The following is a 26,218-nucleotide window of genomic DNA, read 5'->3' on the forward strand; positions in this document are numbered from 1 at the left end:
CACTTAAATGTGATTTTTTTTTTCTGTTTAATCATGTTTCCATTAGCATGAGGATGGGGACCCACTGACCCTGTCACAAAACTGGAACATACACAGTTCACCTTCTCTCTGGTTAAGAACTCCATTTCATTTGACCTTTACTATTAATATGTTTTTCACTGCCTTCATTCCTGTGGCCAAAAAAAAAAAAAAAAAAAGCAAACCATTCCACAGCTATGCTTGTTTTCTTCTCTCCCTCTTCCCAAAGGTCAGCCTAATCTCTAAAATTTATTTTAAATGTATAAAGTCACTCCTTTTACTTCTATAAGGTAACATGTATGCTCTTCTCTTCCCTGGTACACTAGCTTGCCCTTTTAAATCCCCCTCGTTACTTCCCATCCTACTTCCCACTCAGCATTCTCATTTTAAAGTTTTTATTCCTCTATTTTTAAAAGTCTATGTTTTACAGCCTAATAGTCTATTAGTCCAGAGTAGGAATTATATAGCTTATATTAATTGATATATAACAGTTTATATACACTATTGAAAATGCATAAACTGTAGTTTATGCATTACAATTACATTCAACAAGTTCTGAATTCTCTTATTCTTTACAGTATCAACATGAAACCAGGACTTCTAAACTCATTCTATCTGACTTTAATCATTCTATCCCTTTTTAATGTTAAATTTTCACTACTTGACAAACTGCAGCTCTTTCTATGCTGACCATTTTGTCTTCTAAACACTCTAGATCAGGGGTCCCCAACATCTGGGATCTGATGCCTGATGATCTGAGATGGAGCTGACGTAATAATAATAATATAAATAAAGTGCACAATAAATGCAATGTGCTTGAATCATTTTGAAGCCATACTCCCTCCCTGGTGCATGGAAAAATTTTCTTCCATGAAACCCTTCCCTTGTGCCAAAAAGGTTGGGGACCACTGCTCTAGATGAATCCTAGTTTTCTGATGATAATAAAGTATTCTAAGCTCATCTTTACTTTTTCTTCCTCAAATGAGAAATTTTTCCTTTTAGTAGGATAAAAAGGTGGGTTCAAAAACAGGGGAAACTAGACTGCACAGGAGAATGTTGCATTTAATGACCTGAGTAGCCAGGATGGCATCAGAGATGACTGAGGTAACTTTATTGAAAAAGAAAGAGCTCCCTTATAAAGGGAGAGTCAGAAGGTCAAGAGTTCATACTGATTTTTCAAACTTAACTCTGCCTTTACTTATCTTTAGACTCCACGATGAGAGTTTATTATGTCAGTCTTTTTATGTCTTTTGAGTGGTAAGTCTTTTAGAGTTACACGCTCTTAAAAATACCATGCTATATAGTGTGTATAGGATTAAAATTATAGTGATTTTTCCCCCTGCCCCATGAAAGACTTCATATATCCTATCCTAAGTATTTCTTTTTGTTTATTTGGATCTGTGGCCAGACTATCCTGAAGCTGGCTTGTAACTGCACAGGTCAAGGTAACCTGTTGTACCAGCTCCACCTGAGCCAGCCTCTCTGAAAAGAGAAATTCAAACTAGTCCCAGAGGAACACAAAAATATTAAAGACAGACAGCACTTACATCAACAAACAAAACTCATGCACTCAGTGGAAAAAAATAAATGAGTTTCAATGTTTTTGCATAAAATCTTCCAGTTTTCATTCTCAAGAACCAAAATATGTGCATGAAACCCCATTTTTGAGATGTTATTTTAATCTACTTTCTAATTTCCTGTCCTTTCATCAGTGTTCATACAGAGCACAAGAATTCTAGTGAACTCTTGAGTTTTACAGACAACCTTAGTTATATACTTTCCACTCAAAGTTGTCCCAACCCAGAAAAAAGATACCTGCAAAAAAATCCAAATTAATACTCAGAATTATCAACTAAATATAAAAGCTCCAATACTTTAGCCACCTGATGTGAAGAGCCAACTCATGAAAAAGACCCTGATATTGGGAAAAACTGAGGGCCAGAGAAGGGGATGACAGAGGATGAGATGGTTGGATGGCATCACCGACTCAATGGACATGACTCTGAGCAAACTCCAGGAGATAGTGAAGGACAAGGAAACCTGGCATGCTGCAGTCAATGGGGTTGCAAAGAGTCAGACATGACTTAATGACTGAACAACATTATTCTGATCAGAAAGTTGACATATTAGCTATCCAAAATACTTTCATAATGAGCATATTATGTCCCACTAGATTTAGCTCATAAAATACAAAAGCACAAATAATTATAACACATTTCAGTTAGAATTCCCTGATAGCTCCCAATTCCACTGACCCATTTCCAAGTTGTTTTAGTCTCCATAAAACAAATGCTGAGCATTGAAAAAGCTACATCTAAAGGAAAGCAAATTGATTGCCCAGCTCTGAGTTCCTAGGTTTCCTTCAATCAGAGATGAGAATGAATATTAGAATCTGTGAGAAAATGTAGAAAATCTACATTGTTTATTTCTTACAACTGACCAAAGTAAGTTGGAGAATTAGCAGATCTGCAGTGTCCAAAACTGTCATACATATGGCAGAAAGTGAAGAGGAATTAAAGAACCTCTTGATGAAAGTGAAAGAAGAGGGTGAAAAAGCTGGCTTAAAACTCAACGTTCAAAAAATTAAGATCATGGCATCCGGTCCCATCACTTCATGGCAAATAGATGGGGAAACAATGACAGAATTTATTTTCTTGGACTGCAAAATCATGGCAGATGGTAACTGCAGCCATGAAATTAAAGGGCACTTGCTCTTTGGAAGAAAAGCTATAACCAAACTAGATGGCATATTAAAAAGCAGAGACATTACTTTGCTGACAAAGGTTCATCTAGTCAAAGCTATGGTTTTTCCAGTAGTCATGTATGGATGTGAGAGTTGGACCATTCAGAAAGCTGAGCACCGAAGAATTGGTGCTTTTGAACTGTGGTGTTGGAGAAGACTCTTGAGAGTCCTTTGGACTGCAAGAAGATCAAGCCAGTCAATCCTAAAGGAAATCAGTCCTGAATATTCATTGGAAGGACTGAGGCTGAAGCTGAAGCTCCAATACTTTGTCCACCTGATGCGAAGAGTCAACTCATTAGAAAAGACCCTGATGCTGGTACTGTACTACTATAGGAGGAGGAGAAGGGGACAACAGAGGATGATGAGATGGTTGGATGGCATCACTGACTCGATGGACATGAGTTTGAGCAACTTCAGGACATGGTGATAGACAGGGAAACCTGGCATGCTGAAGTCCATGGAGTCACAAAGAGTTCAACATGACTGAGAGACTGAACTGAACACCAGTCCATGTAAATCCTTTAATGTTTGTTGCAGTTGTTGCTTAGTTGCTCAGTCATGTCTGACTCTTTGCGACCCCATGGACTGTAGTCCACCAGGCTCCTCTGTCCATGGGATTTCCCAGGCAAGAATACTGGAGCGGGTTGCCATGTCCTTCTCCAGGGGATCTACTCGACCTAGGGATCAAACCTATATCTCCTGCATTGTCAGGCAGGTTCTTTACTACTGAGGCAAGGAGGAAGGAAATTTTTAAATATATGTTCCAAATTATATTCCTGAGCATATTTCTCATCAAATTTTTTGTCTTTTAAACCCCTTCCAAATGTCTCTGGAGACTTAACCACCTGAGTGAAATTAGCTAAACGTGTGTTCCTGCCTCTAGTTAATCTTCATCTGTGTATGATTGTTTATAATTCCATCCTCATATGATGTGGTCCCACCTGGACTAACTGTTGCTATATGAACTAGTCTACTTGAGGCCTCCACTATACATAGGAAGGCAGGAGAGAAAGACAATATAGTAAGTCCCCTACATACGAATGAGTTCCATTCAGAGAGCCTGTTCTTAAACCTGATTTGCTCTTAAGTCCAATAAAGTTAGCCTAGGTACTCAATTAATACAATCAGTTGTATAGTACTGTACTGTAATAGATTTGTAATACTTTTCACACAAATGATACATAAAAAACAAATGCAAAAAAACCCCACACTTTTTATAGTACAGTACTTTGAAAAGTACAGTAGAACAGCTAGCGTTTCTTAGCAGTACACCACTCCTTTTATGTTTTATGTTTGTTTCTGGACATCCTGTTCTTGAAGTAAAGATACTGTGCTATTGGACTCTACAGAGCACCGTAAAGCACAACCACTTCTAGAGGGTGTGCACACAAGACAATGCACACCAGACATGTAAGCTAACCTACATGATGGACACACAAATGCACGTTCACATCTTTAAAAGTCATTCCCTTCTCCAGGGGATCTTCCCAACCCAGGGACTAAACCCAGGTCTCCTATGTTGCAGGCGGATTCTTTATCATCTGAGCCGCCAGGGAAGCCCCAAGGTTCATGTACAGGGGACTTACAGTACTTCTCTTTTCACAAGACTCAAGTTTCAGCTCCATATAACTACTGTGACAGGAAGGACATTATAAGAAATCTCAACTCTAAAATTCAAAACTCCTGTTAAGTCCAAAATCCTTGGAGAAAATATAGTTAGGACTCCCTGGGAAAGATAATGACTTTATGTAATCATCATTAACTACTTCATTAAGTAATCCTGACTGTGGTAATGCATAAAGTAAGCCGTGTAGTCGACTAATGCCTCACACATTCTGTCTTATTGAGACGTTTCTTAGGTATACCAGTAATGATGATGATTAAAAAAAACAAGAACTGCCTCAGAAAATTAGACAATGTAAGAGAGATAGTACTAATTAATAGCCTCAAAGAGAAGTTATTTTCTTGATTTCAGTGAGTCCAATTTGGTTAGCTGAGGTTGAACTTTATAGACATGATATGAATTCTTCTTTTTCTACACTGTTTAAACTTTGGCTGAAAAGGTTCATATTTCTGCCAGCTGATAGAATTACATACTGCCTATTCATCTTCATTATTGCCTTTATTTTAGATGATAAATTCTGTAGTACTTTGGCTGCTATCCATGTCACAGCTTCTTTGAAGTAATCAGTGTTTTGGTATCATTACTTAATTCATCTTTTTTTGTTTAATACCTTTATTGATACTATAATTAACTTATCATAAACTTCACCCTTTTAAAGTATATAATTCAGTACCATTTCCTATATTCACAGAGTTATGCAAATAAATCCACTACTGAATTTAAGAACATTTTCATCACTCCTCAAATGAAACCCTATTCACACTAGCAGTCACCCCACACCCTGTTTCCCCTTAAGCACCACCACCCGCCCCCACCCCTGACCTTCTACTTTATGTCTCTATAGATTTGCCTACTCTGGATATTTAATATTAATATAAAAGAAATCATAACATGTGATCTTTTGTGACTGGCTTCTTTCATTTAGCAAAATGTTTTCAAGGTTCATCCATGTAGCATTTATCAGTACTTCATTACTTTTTAGGGCATAATATTATTCTATACTATGGCTATAACACATTTTGTTTATATATTAATCAGTTGATGAACATTTTGGTTGTTTTATTTTTTGGGCTATTATGAATAATGCTGCTATGAACATGCACAAACATATTTTTGTGTGGTCATATATTTTCATTCCTCTTGAGTATATACCTAGTAGTGGAATCACTGAATCATATGGTGACTGTATCTAACATTTTCAGGACCTAACAAATTTTCCAAAGGAGCTACACCATTTTACAATTCCACCAGCAATGTATGAGTCTCCCAATACTTGGTTCATCTTTAATTACCATAAAACACTAATTATTTTCTCATTGATAAATGTGGATTTCATTAAAATCAAAATATTGCTTCATTTTTTTACTTTGTCTGGGGCTTTTATTTCCTCCATGCCCTTTTCAGGTTTTTATAGCATGAAAATAAACCCCGAATTTTAATGCATAAGGCTTAACGTGCCCTTCCAGACTTTTAGGTCCCTCTCATGCCCCCAGTCCTTCCTTAGCCCCAGCAAGCTTTCAACCCTCCTTTTTCCATTTCATTACTATCGCTCACTCTCTTAAAGTAATAAAGAACTAGGAGGCCCAAGACTCTTAGCAATGTCAGGCTTTTAGAAACTCCATGAATTATGAGACAGAAACTCTGAATGTTTTAGTTAGTGATGAATTTCAAATCACTGGGACTACAAACAGGGAGCCACAGTTTAAATTATATTCTGTCAATATGTCTTGTTTATGGATGCTTATGTTCACATTTAATATGAGGTCTCAGAACTCAGACCTCTGTAACAATTGTTCCCATTGTTTAAAAGTAGCTTGTTTCTCACTCTTGTAAAAAGAATGCTTCTCAAAGCTATAACTGCTGCTTGTTCGGTTGCTTCCCTTTTAATACTGAAGGTGGGCACACTCAAAAGCGAATATTCATTTTGCAGCTTCACATTTCCGTTCACTTGGCTGTTGGGCTCAACAGCCAGCAAGAGCGAAGGTGTCAATGGCACAGTTGTAACCACATAAACCGGATCAGTGCTGCTCTTGGTTCACTCTGCCAAGGCTGCATAATCTAGACTGTGTTTCTGGTGCCTATTATTTGTGGGAAAGAGGCATAGTGTATTTTACCCTCTGAGTCAGTTAAGTCACAAATATTTTTGACTGTGAACAAATGCTTCCTATCCAGATTTTCAGATTGGCCCCCTCACTTATGCTGCTCATCAACATCTGGGCCAACAGAAAAATTGCGCTACATGCATGCAAACGAGTAAAACTAGGTTGGTGCCACAGAAATACTCCGTTTATTAAGCAGGTCCCTTTGCACCTGTTCGGTGATCAGCCCAATTTAATCCAGGCTCTTCACTAAATATTCATGAAGTCAAGCGGGCAAAATTTTTCAAATCCTTGGCATCCTTGAGAAAGGACTCCTCAAAGAATATTATGAAAAGTTAACACATTTAGAGCATCCTAATTGTGTCTGTGCTTAGAGTCCACATTGTCAAGGAAAGACAAGTATAATTACTTTACCATCAACTGCAGACAGACTCTTAAAAAGAACAGAGAAATTAAAATGTGAGTTCCATGGATAAAGGAAGAAGGTTAATAAGAATATGAGGTTTTTAATGCTTTTTCTGCTCAGTATGGGTACTCAACCCTGGCTCCATGTGACAATCACCTAAGGGAGTTTTTAAAAATATTAACACCATGACTATAAGATGGTGCTCAGAATGTATGTTGCGTGTATAGTATGCTTCAGTAAAGCATTAAGAAAACATAACCAAGGCATGGGTTCCATCTCACAGTAACTGAAACCTAAGAAAACCTAGTAATTGGATCGGGGTGAGGGGGCAGCAGGGGGTGTCTCAGTGGTTATCCAAATGTAATGTGCACATGAAACTGCTGGGGATCTTGAAGTGTAGAGTCTGATTGATTAATTCTGGACCATAGCCCAGGATTCCAGATTTCTAATAGGCATAACTGGAATTCCTACTGTTTCGCCACTCACACTTTAAAAAGCAAGACTCTAGTCCAGCGGTTCCCAGACTTGAACATGTGTCAGAGCTCCCTGGATGATTTGTTAAAACACAGTGCTGCATCCCACTCCACAGCTCCTAGTCCATCAGATCTGAGATGGGATCCAAGGATGTGCATTCTTAAGTGCAGCTGGGGAGGCTGGTCTGGGAGCATACGTTGAGACTCACCATGCGAGGGCATAGGTAAATCTCACCATGCTCAAAAATGAAAGTCAATGAAACACAAAAATAGCTCACAAAGTATGCATGCTCAGTCACTCAGTTATGTCCAATTCTTTTCAACCCTATGGACTGTAGCCCACCAGGCTCCTCTGTCCATGGGATTCTCCAGGCAAGAATACTGGAGTGGGTTGCCATTCCCTTCTCCAGGGGATCTTCCCAACCCCAGGAATTGAACCCACATCGCTTATGTCTCCTGCATTAACAGGCGGGTTCTTTACCACTGGGTCCCTGGGGAAGCCCTCACGAAGTATAGATAGCACTACCTTGCTCAGAATATATTGTGAAGGGGTTGAGTTATCTGATTTTCCACACACAGAGAATGAAAGCTTCAATTTGCAACAAAGTAAATACCCTGCTGGAGACAGTGTTCCAGCTGTCAAATCAGCAGTGAGAGAGGAGCAGAAATATTAGAAAGTAGGTGTCAGTGAATGGTCTCTGCCAAGAAGAAAATCAGTTCCTTGGCCTCACTACGTAGCCAACTGTCATCAACAACCAGAGACCTGTAGACATCTACTTTGGGTTTAGTCAGGAGTGACACTTAGTAAGGTTCAGGGGTGGGTGGTACACAGGGTCTTCTCTTCCCCTAGTAACTTGCATCTGTATGTCTATCTGCACAAATAATAACAAATATTTGTCGAAATCCTAGAATAGGAACTGTTCAACAAATGTTGGGCTTACCAGGTGGCTCAGTGATAATCTGTCTGCCTATGAAGGAGATGTGGGTTCAATCCCTCAGTTGGAAAGATCCTGTGGAAAAGGAAATGGCTACCCACTCCAGTATTCTTGCCTGGAAACCCCATGAACAGAGGAGCCTGGTGGGCTACAGTCCATGGCGTCGCCAAGATTTGGACACAACTGAGTGACTGACACAACAACAATAAATGTCAGTGCTCTGGTTTCCATTATACATTTGCCAAGTGCTTACTGCCTGGACTGAACCCTACAACTAATTTCTGCACACACTTCCCACCCTCCCTAGCCTCCAGACATATATGAATCTTTTTTTTCTTAATTTTGCTTATCCTGCTGACCCACCACTAAAGTGACCCTTATATTCAGTCTAACCATTTCCCCAACCCTTCCTCCTTCTTTGAAGACCTAAGCTGATGGCACATTTAACCAGCTTGAAACTCGTCTGCAGTCAAAATGTGCATGTAGGAGTGAAGTTCGCCTCCCTTAAATTCTGTCGGATTCAGAAAATTTCTGCCTCATCGTCCAGAGGTAGGAAAGGGGGTGGGGAGGGGGCAGGATCACCAAGGAACTTCTGATCTTTTATCCACTTCTCCACTAATCACTTTTAGGAGGAGGAATGGGTTATCTGAATGGAGCCTGTTTGGAGCCTGATACCCTGTGGGCCACATTCAGGCCTGCCTGTCTGTCCCTCTCTCTGAAACCACCTACCCCCAAGCTCCTGGCAGGCCCATCCCAAGTGTTAACATCTTTTCTCCATTCTCTCTGACATACTGATTCAATAGTTTACAGTCAAGAAGGTCCCAAGATGTAGGCTAGGAAATTGAGGCCATAGGCCCTGGCCTCTTCTCCATTCCAGCTTTTCTTGTCATAAAGTTGAAATGTGAACCCTTTTTGATTCCAATAACTATTTTCAGTTGATTGGAATTTAAGAGGGGTAGAGGGTGTCTGAAATTTATATTCACTCATTCCCTGACTCTTGCATATATTTGCTGCTCGTCATATTTATTCCTATAAAATTGCTTTAATAAAAATCATTTCTCATATATCTCAGATATTTGATTTTCTCCTAGCAAAAGTTTCTTTAAGTGGTATTACTGAATAAAAAACTATAAGCACTGGGACTTCCGTGGCGATCCAGTGGTTAAGACTTTGTCTTCTGATGCAGGGGTGTGGGTTCAATCCCTGGTCAGGAAGCTAAGATCCCACATGTCTCATGGCCAAAAATCCAAACCATAAAACAAACAATACTGTAATAAACTCCATAAAGACTTTTAAAATGGGCCACATCAAAAAAATCTAAAAAAAAGTATGAGCATTAAAAGGTACAAATTTCACTTATAAAATAAATAAGTCCTGGGAATGTGATGTACAGCATAGCAACTATGATTCATAATATTGTGTTGTATATTTGAAATTTGCTAAGAGAGTAAAACTTCAAATTTCTCACCTCAAGAAAAAAAATTTTTTAACTATGTGTGGAGATGGATGTAAACTAGACTTACTGTGGTGATCATGTAACTATATATACAAATATCAAATGATTGTGTTACATATCTGAAACTAATATAATATGTGTTAATTGTATCTCAATTTAAAAAGCATGACTTCCCTGGTAGCTCAGACTGTAAAGAATCTGCCTGCAAGGTAGGAGACCTGAATTTGATCCCTGGGTCAGGAAGATCCCCTGGAGAAGGAAATGGCAATCAACCCCAGTATTCTTAGCTGCAGGATCCCATGGACAGAGGAGCCTGGCGGGCTACAGTCCATGAGGTCATGAAGAGTCGGACATGACTGAGCGACTAACATTTAAAAAGTATGAGCATTGTAAGGTCTTTGATAAATAATGACAATGTTTTTCCACAAAATTTTCTACTAATTCACCATCTCACCAGCAATATAGGAGTGCTATCTTATTTTATCCTCATCAGCATGTCTGCACTATTACTATTTTTTAACATTTGTCAATATTATGTGTGTGGTCAGTCACTCAGTTTTGTCCAACTCTTTTGCAACCCTATAGACTGTAGCCCACCAGCCTCCTCTGTCCATGGGATTCTGCCATTTCCTCCCCCAGGGGATCTTCCTGATGCATAGATTGAACTTGCATCTCCTGCATTGGCAGGTGGATTCTTTATCACTGAGTCACCCGGGAAGCCCCTATCAATATTATAGGAGAAAATAAAATTTCTCCTTTGATATTATCAAACTGAATATGTTGACTTAATATGTTTATTATCCATTTGTATTTCTTTGGTGAGTTATTGCTCTATACGTTTTATAATTTTCACACTGGACACTGAAAGCTAAAGGTTTTTAAATTATTTTCAAGGGACCATTTTCAGATAAGATATGCTTGGCAATAACTGTGAGATTAGTTTACCACACCACTATTTGCCTCTGCACACAGGAAACTTATTTTCTTCATTGCACTTAGATTGGGGTGATATGACCGCTAGGTCATCAACTGTAACATGAGCAGAAGTCACACATCACTTCTCATCTGAGGCCATTAAAAGTGGGAATTCTCTCTCTCTCTCTCATTCATACAGCAAGAAGGGAAGAACACTTAAGGTTGTAAAACTGCAATAAGTAAACCCAAATTTGCAACACAGAGGCCTAGATAATCAATATAGAAGCTGTCCCAGACAGGCTTCTTTGGGGAAAAGATAGAGAAGAGGCAGTTGACCTGCAAAGGACTGTGATGTGACTAAAAATTATAAACATTTTGCACTAAGACCTTATATAACCTAACTAATAAAACATAGCACGGCCTAGCTAATATAGGAGACTAGCTCTAAATCTGTGGCTCACAGCTGGAGGTGGATATTGCACACCACATGGGCTACTGGCATTGACATCTTTATTTGTGACAACTAGGGGTCTATGACTGGCATCTGCTTGTAGAGACCAAGGATGCTACTAAAGCAGCCTACAATGTACAGAACCAGGCCCCAGGATCACAGTTTATCCCACTCAGAATGTTGATAGGACTTCCCAGGTGGTCCAGTGGTTAAGAATCCACCTGCCAATGCAGGGGACACGGGTTCAATCTCTGGTCTGGCAGCTAAGCCCAGGAGCCACAACTACTGAAGCCCGTGCACCCTAGAGCCCGTGCTCTGTAATAAGAGAAGCCACTGCAATGAGAAAACCACATACCACAACTAGAGTGTAGTCCCCATTTGCCACAACTAGAGAAAGCCCGTGCACAGCAGCAAAGATCCAGAACAACCAAGACTAATAAACTAAATCAAAAATAAATAAAACTGGGAGCTTTATTTAAAAATAAATATTGGTAGTACTTAGGTTGGGCCTGCCCTGATTCTATCATATCTGCAGATAATAACTTCCCAGTTTATCTTTGGCTCTTAAATTCTCTTTGTAGTAGGTTTTTTGAAGTATATAAAACTTTTCCCATACAGTGTGTGTGTGTGTGTGTGTGTGTGTGGTCATAATAGATTATTTGGAAAATCGAGCATATCCTAGCTAATGAGCCAGCCTAAGAACAAGGAGGGAAAAAGTGACCTGTATGCCCAAAGGGAAACACAGTAGGGAACATTCTTCCTCCGGAGCTGAACTAGGAAATAGTTTCAAATGTATGACATGAATTTCAGATTGGAGAAAAGTCACTTGGGGACAATGCTGCTCTGGCTAAGAGAAGGAGGGCTGGAAGGTAGTAAGTGAGTAAAAGAAGACCAGAAAACCCTGTCAGGGCCTCTGAGCCTGGAACAGTGGCAGGAGGAAAGCTGGCGACTCTATTATAGCACTTTTTCCTTCTGAGGACAACTTCACTCAGTGGCCATTCTAGAGGAGGAGACCCACCCAACGGAAAGCTTTCCAGCAGCACTTCCACAGACACCCATCTCCTTAGCAGGCACTCAGCATCCTTCTGATGTAGAGAAGCACTTCCTGGAATTATAAGGTTGCCCTGATTTAGAAGGGTAAGTATTGGAGGTAAAGTGTGAGCTACAGGTGAAGGTGAAAGAGGAATTCCTCTCCAGAGAACCGCGTTTACTGTGGCATTCAGAAAGAACACAGTAAGTGAGAAAAGTATGTAGTGATTGCAAACTGAAAGCAAAGAGGATGTGTTCTGGGTATCTAGTGCTGAGTGAGAAATGGTGACCACATTTTGTTGTTGTCGTTGTTGTTGTTGTTGTTGGTTGAAAACATTTTCTTTGCTCAGGAATTTTCTGGGCAGGGCTCGGTCGAGAAAGTCTGTCTCTGCTCAACCCAGCAGCCACCTGAGGTGGAGACAGATGGGCCCCGAGCTGCAGCTGCTGCTGCTGCTAAGTCGCTTCAGTTGTGTCCGACTCTGTGCGACCCCGTAGATGGTAGCCCACCAGGCTCCGCCATCCCTGGGATTCTCCAGGCAAGAACACTGGAGTGGGTTGCCATTTCCTTCTCCAGTGCAGGAAAGGGAAAAGCGAATGTGAAGTCACTCAGTCGTGTCCGACTCTTCGCGGCCCCATGGACTGCAGCCCACCAGGCTCCTCCGTCCATGGGATTTTCCAGGCAAGAGTACTGGAGTGGGGTGCCATTGCCTTCTCCGGGGTCCCAGGCTGAGCAGCTCGCATCTGTTTCTTGAGGACACACACATCAAGACAAAGATAATGGCTGGAGTAGAGAGCAGTGGAGCCCTGCTTGGGTAAAAAGATCAGGAGGCCCTGTATTTCTCATTCTTGAGCTCAAGAGCTCCTCAAACTATGCATGCACAGAAAGTTCCTGAGGGGTCAGAGAAGGGAGAGGGTGCTAGCCCATAATATGTTCTGCCAACCAGTCAGAGACCCTTGTGCTGGAATTCATGCTCGGTAACACATCCAGGAAGGCCCTGAGCCAGACCACTTATGGATACAGAGTCAGACAAAGCAAGATGACTGGCCAGAGGGAACTTGGAAAACTGCTCTTGCTGTTGTTTAATCTCTCAGTCATGTTCAACTCTTTTGCGACCCCATGGACTGTAGCGCACCAGGCTCCCCCATCCCTGGGATTCTCCAGGCAAGAACACTAGAGTGGGTTGCCATTTCCTTCTCCAGTGCATGAAAGTAAAAAGTGAAAGTGAAGTCGCTCAGTCGTGTCCTACTCTTCGCGACCCCATGGACTACAGCCTACCAGGCTCCTCCGTCCATGGGATTTTCCAGGCAAGAGTACTGGAGTGGGTTGCCACTGCCTTCTCCAGGGGATCTTCCCAAGCCAGGGATAGAACCTGTATCTCCTGCATTGGCAGACAGATTCTTTACTGCTGAGACACCAGGGAAGCCCCATCATGATTTCAGTTCAGTTCAGTCACTCAGCCGTGTCTGACTCTTTGTGACCCCCATGGACTGTAGCATGCCAGGCTTTTCTGTCCATCACCAACTTCCATAGCTTGCTCAGACTCATGTCCATTGAGTCAGTGATGCCATCCAACCATCTCATCCACTGTTGTCCCCTTCTCCTCCTGCCTTCAATCTCTCCCAGCATCTGGGTCTTTTCCAATGAGTCAGATCTTCACATCAGGTGGCCGAAGTATTGGAGTTTCAGCTTTAGCATCAGTCCTTCCAATGAATATGCAGGACTAATTTCCTTTAGGATGGACTGGTTGGATCTCCTTGCTGTCCAAGGGACTCTCAAGAGTCTTCTCCAACACCACAGTTTAGAAGCATTGATTCTTTGGCACTCAGCTTTATTTACAGTCCAACTCTCACATCCATACATGACCACTGGAAAAACCATAGCTTTGACTAGATGAACCTTTGTCAGTAAAGTAATGTCTCTGCTTTTTAATATGCTATCTAGGTTGGACATAGCTTTTCTTCTAAGGAGCAAGTGTCTTTCAATTTCATGTCTTCAGTCACCATCTGCAGTGATTTTGGAGCCCCCAAAAATAAAGGTCTCTCACTCTTTTCATTCTTTCCCCATCTATTTGCCATGAGGTGATGGGACCAGATGCCATGATCTTCATTTTTTGAATGTTGAGTTTTAAGTCAACTTTTCACTCTCCTCTTTCACTTTCATCAAGAGGCTCTTTAGTTCTTCTTCGCTTTCTGCCATCAATGATTTAAACCACCCCTAAAGCACTCGACTCCCTCTCAGCCTGCCATGTATCTTTCCACGCATACTCTGCTCTTAATAAATGCTCTTATCTGCTTTACCAATTTCCACCATTTTGCTGAAATTCTTTGAAAAAACAAAGAAGACAAGAGCCAAGGCCCTGATTCTAGCTGCTAGTTCCTGGTGGTCTAGTGGTTAGGACATGGTGCTCTCACCACCACAGCCCAGGTTTGATTCCCAGTCAGGGAACTGAGAACCCACCTCAAGCCACCACACACCACAGCCAGCCCAGAGCAAGCAAGGATGGTGCCAAGGCTGGGTGCTGGAATCATCTAGGACTTGCTCACTCCCATGTCTCATGGGTGATGCCATGAATACAAAAACAGCTGGGACTGGAACAGAGGTCTGAGGCTAACTATTGGTGCTCTCTGACTTCTAGGAGCTGCTCAGCTTACAGTTTTCTGGTTGATTGTTGCCCAGCTTCATGGAATTTCTAGTCCCACACACATGTCAGTTCTCAGGAAGAGACTCCAGGGGACTCCGGTGCAGGTTTCTGAAACATTTTCCTCATGAAGCTTCTTCTCCTCACTCATGCCTTGCCCTGCAAGCCCCAGACACCTCAGCCTTTCTGTCTCTTCAAGTCATGGAAACTCCCCTGCTCTATTTGGGATTTGCATCACTATGAGTGAAAAGGACTGATAGGGAACGTGGAAACTAAAATAGAGCCAAGCTTAAATGATCAGAGCAATTACTACACACACACTCTCTGTCACCTTCTCTCTCTCTTACACACATACACATGAATACATATGTATATGTAAACACACTCACGTATATACACACATACATGTATGCATATTCATATACACATATATGACTTCCCAGGTGGCTCATTGGTAAAGAATCTGCCTGCCAATGCAGGAGATGCAAGAGATGTGGGTTCAGTCCCTGTGTCAGGCAGACCCCCTGGTGAAGGGTATGGCAACCCACTGCAGCATACTTGCCTGGGAAATCCCATGGACAGAGGAGCCTGGTGGTCTACAGCCCCTGACCTCAGTAAGAGTCAGACATGATTGAGCACGAACATGATACATACACACACACACAAACAAACACACATATTCATTCATATGTGTATATACACATTAAATGTTATAAAGTGCTGTAACTTAACTTGGAGATTAATATGTGTGAAAGATAAGAGTTAGTCACTCAGTCACATCTGATTCTTTGCAACCCCATGGACTGTAGCCCTCCAGGATTCTCTGTCCATGTATTCTCCAGGCAAGAATGCTGGAGTGGGTAACCATTCCCTTCTCCAGGAGATCTTCCTGACCCAGGGATCAAACCCAGGTCTCTTGCATTGCAGGCAGATTCCTTACCATCTGGCCAGCAGGGAAGCCCCATAAGGTAAAAGTTACCCTTAAAAATCCTAATAGAGTTCAACATACACAGCATTATGCCTACAACCTAAAATGGTAAATATTGTAAATACTGGCACTTACTTGAAAAACACTCCCTAGACACATGGAAGGAAAAAAACAAATCTATGTGCAGATAACTGGGTATTCCAACAATTCTGCCTTTAAGCTAGTTATCAAATACTTGTGAATGGGGGGGGGCGGTTGGGAGAGAATTCAAAACTATTTCTGATCTCCTGGAGTGCCGATTCCATTCTGTATTAATACTGTGCATTGATTCACTCTACTGCTCTCTGGGAATCCAAAACAACAAAATCCAGGGGTGAATGGAAAAGAGATCAAGGATTCTAAAGAGTTTCTCCTTGTCTACAGAATTTACTTCAATTTGTTTAAATATCCAGCATCTGTAAACATAATAAATATTAGTAAATCTGCTTGTGATTGCAGATTAAAGGTTAGCCTGTAAAATCAGTGTTTAACTTAAAGATTCTACTGTACATCTTTGCAAATTAAAAAGTAAATGCACTACAAAAATCAAAAGGTAGAATAAATTTTAAGAATGTTAACTACATTATCTTTAATAAAGAGGGTAAAACTAATACCACCCAAAAGTGAAACTGAGCTTTTAAAAAGGACATAACAGAAGCCAATTATTTGCTTTATACAACCTTTTGTCTAGGTCTTTTTAAATGGATAATTTACGAACTTGTACATCTTGTCCTGAAGAATACAAACAATAACTTTAGTTTCGCTTCATTTTCCTTGTGTTCAATTAAATAAATCAAGTCAAATTTAATAGTTTTCTTTAAATTAGTATATATAATATGATCTAGTTTTTATAAAGTTATTTCTGTCTATGCATTTTTCTATCTGTACAGGTACAATTGTGCTTTGGTATCCACAGACCCCTCCACAGATATCAAAATCTGTGGATGCTCAAGTCCCTCATATATTGGTTGGTTTAGTTGCTTCAGTCATGTCCAACTCTTGCGACCCCGTGGACTGTAGCCCTCCAGGCTCCTCTCTCCATGGGATTCTCCAGGCAAGAATACTGGAGTGGGTTGCCATTCCCTTCTCCAGGGGATCTTCCCGATGCAGGAATTGAACCTGGGTCTCCTGCATTGCAGGTAGATTCTTTACCAACTGAGCTACAAGGGAAGCCTCGTATATAATGTTGCAGAATTTGCATATATGCAAATACACTCACAGCTTCCCATATAATGTAAGGGAGTCTCTTCTCCCTTAGGGAAAAAAAAAAAAAAAAAAACGAACTCTCCTTCATATAAACACTAATTGATACCCAAAGAGACCTAGTTCAGGACTAACCAGGACATTATAAAAAATTTATACCCACAGGACAGATCTGTTTAAATCTGTCTTCACAGAACATGTTTGATATTCGAACTGTACAATGCAAAGATTAAAAAGTTAAAAACTGACATTTGCCATTTACCCATACCTGATTATACCAATTCTCTGATATAATTCAGTATGCTTTGTTCAATTGGAGATTAATATAGTATATGCATGAATGACCACCTAATTATTCCGCAAAGTTACAGAGCTTTTATTCTGTTGCCTACAATCACCAACATGGATATTTTTTAATGATGACAATTTATCATTTTTAAGCTTCATTTTTCTTCTTGGCTTTGTCATTTTCAGGACCATTAAAAACACATTTTAGTGGTGTTTACTACATCACGCTTTATAGACTGTCTGTGCTCCCACCTCCCAAATTCCCATGTTAAAACCTAACCTCCAGGGAACTTCCCTGGTGGTACAGTGGGTAAGAATCTGCCTGCCAACGCAGAAGATACCACATGCTCTGCAGCAACTAAGCCTGTGCCACAACTCCTGAACCTATGCACCCTATAGCCCAAGCTTCACAACAGGAGAAGCCACCACAATGAGAAGTCCCCGCACTGCAACTTGAGAAAAGCCCTTGCAGATGCAACACAGCCAATAAAAAACAAAACAAACAACAATAACAACAACAAAAAACCTAAGCCCTGATGGTATCAAGAGGTGGAGTACCGATTGGAGAAGTGATCAGGCCATGAGGTGAATTCTTCAGGAATGGGGTTAGTTCCCTTATAAAATAAACCCCCAAGAGCGCTCTCCCTCTCCCCACCATGTGAGGATACAGCAAGAGGAAAGCCATCTCTGAACCAGAAAGGAGGCCCTCACCATATACCACATCTGCTGGTGCCTCGATCCTGGACTTCCGGCCTCCAGACTGTGACAAATAAATTCTATCGTGTATAAGCCACCCAGTCTATGGCACTTTATTATAGCAGCCTAAAGTGACTAAGACACTCCACACATCTTCTTTCAGAAGAACCATTTATTTTTATAATTAACTCCTCAACTATTTCTTGTTCTCTCTGGATTCTTCTGTTTTAGTCTACAAAACCTGGTTTTATCTTTGGAACATAAGAGTAACATGGTCAGTTCAGTTCAGTTCAGTAGCTCAGTCATGTCATGGTCAGAAACATCTAATATATTCAAGAGTATAGCTGGTTTCTTCATTTGAAGTGTATCAGTAGAGAATACATATTTTTAAAAAATATATTACCCCTTAAGTACAACTAAAACACTCTTTTTTCCCCATAATTCATATTTTACTGTACTTGGAGGTGCAAATTTCCTTATCGGCACTTGCCACGACTGGGTAGTGCTAAACAAAAAGGTAACTGGCACAGCAAACCCCTGTGGTAATAATTAAAATAAAGTCATGATAGACCTTGTGGATTTCACCTTATTGTTGACTTTTCACTGTGACCTTAAATTTTCTATATGTTCTATGTGTAGCTCACCACAAGTTCACCATGCTGGGGCCTGTTGGGGAAAAAAGTTATGAACATACAGCATACAGAGAGGACATAAGTGCATGTAGACTGCCAAGGATTTGATGGTAAGAGTTATACTAGACAGACTACATCCAGGAGGATATGTGCCCTGTTTCACACTCTATAGTTTACTAGGAGTATTGAACTAGAGAAAGTCAATTCACCTCATTCTGGAAGGTGAAGAAAATGAGGGAGATCTAGCAATCATGAGGGATATGGAGTGACCCCTCAAGTAAGAAGAGCCAAGGTAAAACCATGGGAAGCTGGCATATAGGGTCCTTGACAGGAAGAATTAGAACCAATATGTGAATATTTTAGAAAACAGACTTCAAGTTAGTAAAGAAAAAACTACTAAGACTAAGAGTCTTAATAGAGAATGAAGTTGCATATAAAGAAATTAAGTTCCCATCATTGGAATGGTTTAAAAGGAAGTTGAAATGATCTGCTAAGTTCTCAGAAAGATAGCATGAAGGATGCCTCAAGTGAACAGGCAGTCTTCCTACATGGCCCCCTAATTATTTTGTCAATCTAGGAATTTTACCACTCTTTTAAGAAGGAAAGGGGCTTCCCTGGTGGCTCAGATGGTAAAGCATCTGTCTGCAATGCAGGAGACCCGGGTTCAATCCCTGGGTTGGGAAGGTCCCTTGGAAAAGGAAATGGCAGCCCACTCCAGTATTCTTGCCTGGAAAATCCCACGGACGGCGGAGCCTGGTAGGCTACCGTCCATGGGGTCGCAAAGAGACAGACACAACTGAGTGACTTCACATCACATCACATTAAGAAGGTAATAGAACTCCAGTTTTCAAAAGCATAACAAAGACTCAGCTTTCCGGAAAGTGTCCAATTATGAATAGGGACTGTGAACTGGAATCCAGATCTTAGAGAACTGCAAATATGTGCCACTTCTCTATGTGTGTGTGTGTGTGTGGTTTTTTTTTCTAAAGATGGAACCAAACTGTGTGTGTGTGTGTGTGTGTGTGTGTCTCAGCAATATATGAAAACATTTAACATCATGGTCATAGGAATACAAAGAGGAATTATTAATATATCTCCCTGTATCTTAATATTACGTAACTCAACTTTAACGGATTCAGCTTTTAGAAACTTCATTAAATCCAGTCTTCCTGAGTGAAGTACACTCTGGATTTATCTCACAAGTACAGGGCATTTACAATTAAGAAAGTCTACCAATAGATTATTTAGATGATGCAAAGCCAGCCTCAGGAGCCTATTGAGTTTAAGATTCACAAGGGCAGTCATTTTAGACTGTCCCCTGATCTCTGGTGCCTAGTACACAGTTTTCCATGTAGTAGGTGCTAAATAAATATTTATGAATGAATGAATGAATGGATGGAGGTCGAAGCATTTTTAGGTTCATTTTGGGTTCTCTCCAGGCTTCCTCAAGGGAAAGAGGGAATGGTCTTGACCTAAGGAGATAAGAAGCCACTCTTGCAGAAGGAAGGAGGAAGGGGTGTGCTCAGCAGAGAGGACTAGACTGAAGCTGGCAGCTACAGAGGGCGAGGGCAAGGAGACAAGGCAGGACATTCTCTCATTCAAAGCTCCAACAGTTCTTTGAATAAATCTAGGACCTCATGTGCTAACTGAACTACAAAAGCATTTTAAAACTTGAGCGATGAAAGTCAATAAATTTCAAACAATGTCTGGCAATGTTAAGTTTATAAATAAAAATATGTATAAGCAAAATCCAGAGAAGAAATTGTCTACCCTAAAGGATTCCTCTTGGAAATTTTTTTTTTCCTTCTAAAAAGAAAAATGGGATGGTTAGTCAGCAGAGCGAGGGCATTTATAACAATGTCCTTTCTCTAACCATTGATTTGTTTTCATTAGGTAAGTAGTTCGTTTTCTAAAGCTCTTTCCCCCACTTTTGCTCTTGGCGGTAACAAAATTGGTGGTTCTGGCACTGTCATTAATTCCATAGTTGCAAAATTCCCTTAGGGAAACATAGTAACTTTAGTTTATTGAAAATACTAAGGGAAGGATAGTTTATTAGGTATTTGGATGACTGGATGTTGAGAAACATATCATTTATCACTTAAAGGATCTCTAGTGCAAGGACACTGTTAAGTGTGTGCATATAAAACATAGAACATCTGGATTAAAACAGAAAAAAAAAACCATTTAACAAAAGGCAATGAGATGTGCTATCTACATTCTACCATATAACTGGATACCTGGGGACACATGGCTGAATTTTTCATATTTCAATCAGCATGTTTGTCAACCTACAGAAAGAGCTTAGGTGGCTCCCGTCCTGTCACAGAAGATGAACATTTTTTCTTCTATCTTATATATTGGTAACTTTTGGGGACGATCGGGGAAATGTCCCATGTCACAACTGTATGAGATTCAATCAGGAACAGACACAAGCATGTCTAAACTGACAAATCATAAATAATAGCCCAGCCACGTTGATGAGCAAATCAGACCAGTCAATACCTATGCACTTTATCATTAAATATTGCCTAAAATGTCAAGTCCAAGAATTATATTTATCTTGAAATTAAGAGCTGGGAGGAATTTTGGAGATCATCTCATCTGATCCATCAATTTTGTGGAAGATGTAGTCAAAATGATTATAGTAACACACACTCCCTGCTCTCCGGGAGCTATCAGTTTCATAAGAAAAGAATCCCTAAACAGAAAATTACAAGATACTATAAAGGAGGGAAAATAGGTATAAGCATGGAATATTAGAGGATTACATGGAAATGACATTATGTCTTGCTTTGGGGACCATGTGAGGATCAAAAATAACCTCCCTGAAGAGGTGACTCTGAAGCTCAATCAATATAGAAAGAATAAGAGTTGTGCAGGTCACGGGAAGCAGGGCATTTTGGGAAGCAGAGATAGAAATCACAAAAGGAAAGAAAACCCATATATGTTTTGGGAGATACAAGCAGTCTACTTGGGTTGTCAGCACAGAGAAATGACAGAAAGATGGAGGATTCTGGGTGTCAGGATAAAAACTAAATTTTCCATCTAGAGTCTCTATGTATGTATTGAATACATGTATAGGTGTGTCTATGTATGGATGTGTGAATCAAAAGGTCATGACATAATACTTAGCCAGACTACAAGCAATGCACTTTTTTCTTGTCCTATGGTTTTGCATTTAGAAGTGTCAGTCAACACCCAAAACACAAATGTCATGAGATACCATGGTGTCATGACTTACTGTTTGAAAGACATGCGAAGGCTGAGGGGGTGATAAGCAAAGGTCAAATCACAATCAGCTGTTTAGATTAGACATGATAGACCAGGGAGTGGGGAGTCATGGAAGAGTTTTGAACTGGGAAATGAAGTATTATTATCTGGATTTAGAAAGATCATTCTAAACTGTTCAAAAGGGAAATTATCTAGCAGTCCAGTGGACTCCACACTTCCACTGCAGGGGGGCATGGGTTCAGTCCCTATTCATGGAACTAAGATCCCACAGGCAGTGTGGTGTGGCCAAAAAAAATAAATAAAATAATAAACCATTCCAAAAAAGACCGGAAATGTTACAGGAAAGAAGGTCAATGTCAGGAATTTCTTACACAATAAACTGGAAAATTCTGAAGGAGATGGGAATACCAGACCACCTGACCTGCCTCTTGAGAAACCTGTATGCAGGTCAGGAAGCAACAGTTAGAACTGGACATGGAACAACAGACTGGTTCCAAATAGGAAAAGGAGTACGTCAAGGCTGTATATTGTCACCCTGCTTATTTAACTTATATGCAGAGTACATCATGAGAAATGCTGGGCTGGAAGAAGCACAAGCTGGAGTCCAGATTGCCGGGAGAAATATCAATAACCTCAGATATGCAGATGACACCATCCTTACGGCAGAAAGTGAAGAGGAACTAAAAAGCCTCTTGATGAAAGTGAAAGAGGAGAGCGAAAAAGTTGGCTTAAAGCTCAACATTCAGAAAACTAAGATCATGGCATCTGGTCCCATCACCTCATGGGAAATAGATGGGGAGACAGTGGAAACAGTGTCAGACTTTATTTTTTTGGGCTCCAAAATCACTGCAGATGGTGATTGCAGCCATGAAATTAAAAGACGCTTACTCCTTGGAAGGAAAGTTTTCACCAACTTTGCAAGGCAGCAAAGGAGACACAGATTTAAAGAACAGACTTTCAGACTCAGTGAGAGAAGGCAAGGGTGGGATGATTTGAGAGAATAGCATTGAAACATATATATTACCATATGTAAAATATAGGACCAGTGCAAGTTTGATGCATGAAGCAGGGCACACAAAGTCAGTGCTCTGGGACAACCCAGAGGGATGGGGTGTGGAGGGAGGTGGGAGTGGGGTTCAGGATGGGGGACACATGTGCACCCATGGCTGATTCATGCCGATATATGGCAAGAACCACCACAATATTGTAAAGTAATTATCCTCCAATTAAAATAAATAAATCAATATTTTAAAAATAAAGAAATAATTATATATATATTAACCAAAAAAGATAGTCATTTTGAGGATGAAGAAGAGCAATTAAGAAGCTGTAATTAACATACATCATTACTGTTTGGAAGAGGGGTTAAATGAGAGAGGAAAGATAGTGGTTCAGTTCTGAGGAGTCTGTCTTAGGAAGTATGTGGACAGTAATATTGTTCACAGAGAGAGGGGAAAATTAAGAAGAACAGGCAGAAAGAACTGAGAATAATGATTCAGTTTAGGACATTCTGAATTTAGGTATTTGTTGAATATCCAAGTAGAGATATCAAGTGAGAAGTTAAGTCTGATTCTGAAGAGAAATGAAAGTCATAGCTGGACAGATGTGGGAAGTAGCAGCATACACAAAATAATTGAAGCCATCAATTAAAAAACCCACTTAGGAACTGTAAACAGTTATAATATTTTTTCTGACCCTTAAAAACGCATAAAGCACCACTGATGTGTGTGTAGTAAATTATTATCCTTGTCACATACACATCAGGAGCATGAGACTCAGTTTAAATCATGGGCACAGCTGACATTGTGCTGCCACAACTCAAGACTCAACCCACTTTGTATACCGCATCTTTCAAAGCTTCTCCATCCTACCAGGATGCCCCTCTCCATCATGCCACGTGCTTTACTTGAGGTCATGAAAACAAACAAACCTCCCCTTGTTCAAATGACACCTACTTCATCTGCATTTATAAGTCATTAATCATTAGATTGTTTGCTTTTGATGTGCATGGGTTTGAATTAATCATGCTCTATAATTCATTGCACATCATCATCATTCCTCCCTGGAAGACCCATCTCTTCTTGTATCGATTCTCCTTTATCCCCAATATACTATTTCCATCTCCTGCCATTGACTCACTTCCTAATATGAGACATATTCATTCTTTTCTCTGTATTATATTATATGTATGCATGTTCGTTTGTTTTCTCTTTAACTCAGCACTATCCTTTTTAAGAGCTATTGATCACTTGGTAGGCTTATCTAGTTGGATCTAACCGCTACACATACCATTCCACATGGTACTTATCACTTCCCTCCGGGGCCTGCATCTAGTAGTCTCCAGCTTTTTTTTTCCAGCTTGATCAAGATATAATTGACATATAACACTGGGTAAGTTTACAGTGTACAATGCGATGATCTGATACACACACATATTGCAAAAGGATTAATTATTATGATAAGCAGCTAGCTCTAACTGCCTGTTACCAAAAACAACCATGTGACAAATTTCTATTTAAATATCTTCTTGATGGACTTGCATGAAACTTCTCTGAGCTACACATCCTGGATACAGATGTAAGGACATAGGGTATGTTAACACTTCATTTTACTAAATGTTATCAGATTTTTCTTCAGAATGGCACATGAACTTTAGGAATTTTATTTAAGAAGCTCTTTTCTTCCCAGGTTCCCAAAATAGTCTTCAATTTTTCTCCTACTAATTCTAAGTTTTACCTCTCATATTTAGTTATTAATCCACTTGACTATATATATTCATGATGTTTTACATAAAATAAGCTAGCTTTAATGTCATCTACAACCCAATCCAATTTATACTTTCTCCATTGATTTTCAGTCACACTATAATCATATATTAATTTCTCATATCAACATACTCTTGTCCTCTCTGAAGCATGTCTCCCAAGCCTTAGAAAGCATCATCTAACAGGTTTATTGGGCTTCCCTGAAGGCTCAGGCAGTAAAGAATCTGCCTGCAATACAGGAGACCCGGGTTCAATCCCTGGGTCAGAAAGATCCCCTGGAGAAGGAAATGGCAACCCACTCCAGTATTCTTGCCTGAAGAATCCCATGGACAGAGGAGCCTGGTGGGCTACATTCCATGGGGTTACAAAGAGTCAGACACAACTTAGCAACTGAACAACAACAAAATGGGTTTATTATTTAGTTCAATCACTCTATCTCAAGTTTTCACAATTTCACATTTTCCTGAAATGAGCCCTCTATGGAAATGGTTAAGACACCTTATTTTAAAACAAAACTAAATGATTCAATGCAGTTGTGTCATGCCTCCATGAACCTTTGAATTTGGCAAAGGTCTCTAAAACTGGAGAGATACAAATGTGTTCCTGAAGAATAGCACAGGAAATAAATATGAGTAAACACAGAGCTCTGGGCTGTAATACCACAACTGTTTCACTGATTTAAGGGGTGATATTCAGCCAACAACTTTCTTCCTGGGTAAAATTAATACGATAACTGCCACCTCTGTACCTAGAAAGATTTTCAGATTTCACTGACTGATACTTATGGTAAAGTACCACAAGACATTTCCTGGCATAAAATCTCATGATTTCGAATGGAAGAATTAGACATTCTGAACAATTGCTAAAGATGTTTTATGACTCTTTCCCCTAAAACAAATCCCAGTAAAAATAAACACCTAAAATTTTTGTACATAATGTTACTCGATGTTTTCTCTTTTCTAAAAGTCTACATCTCTCATAAGAGGCTTTTAAAATTTTCATTTAACTAACAAGATGTCCCCGAGTTATGGATAAACTTTAAAAGCAGAGTTTTACATATTGTCCTATGAACATGTTCACTGTCCGAAAACTGTTTGGGACCAACAGGAAATATTGAACCTTCCTTACCTTCTTCTCTCACCACCAGTGGCCCCAGTATTTGCTAGTTCTTGTGCGTTATCTCTGTTCGTAAACACTAGCTTAATAGTTGTTAATCCCCAATACTCGCAGAAGCCTATGCAAATTTATTCCAGATGAAGGTGGCCAATAGCTACTTCTAATGCTGCTGTTCTGTTTCCTATCATAATGCCCACCTAGTTCTGCATAATAATTTGAACTTTTCATTGGCCATAGGCTGCTAGAAACATCTGTTGACTTATTTCTCCCCAAATAGCTCTGGGTGTCCAACCTTAGTCACCTCTGTTCCAAAAGGTCAGCCCATTTCCACTTCACTAACTGCCATATTCTCTCCCCCAGTCAGCATCACTTCAAGACAAACTATCCCGTCTTCTGCTCTCTTTATCATAATCCCTTGAGTAATTTTCATCCAATTTTTGAATCTTTTCAAGTGATTGATAGTATTCATTTGAAGAGGAATCTCATCCCCACTTTCAGATATTTCTCAATACTCCAGTCTTAGAAAAGTGAA

Source organism: Dama dama, chromosome X, assembly GCF_033118175.1.
Source record: "Dama dama isolate Ldn47 chromosome X, ASM3311817v1, whole genome shotgun sequence".
In the NCBI taxonomy this organism is placed as follows: Eukaryota; Metazoa; Chordata; class Mammalia; order Artiodactyla; family Cervidae; genus Dama; species Dama dama.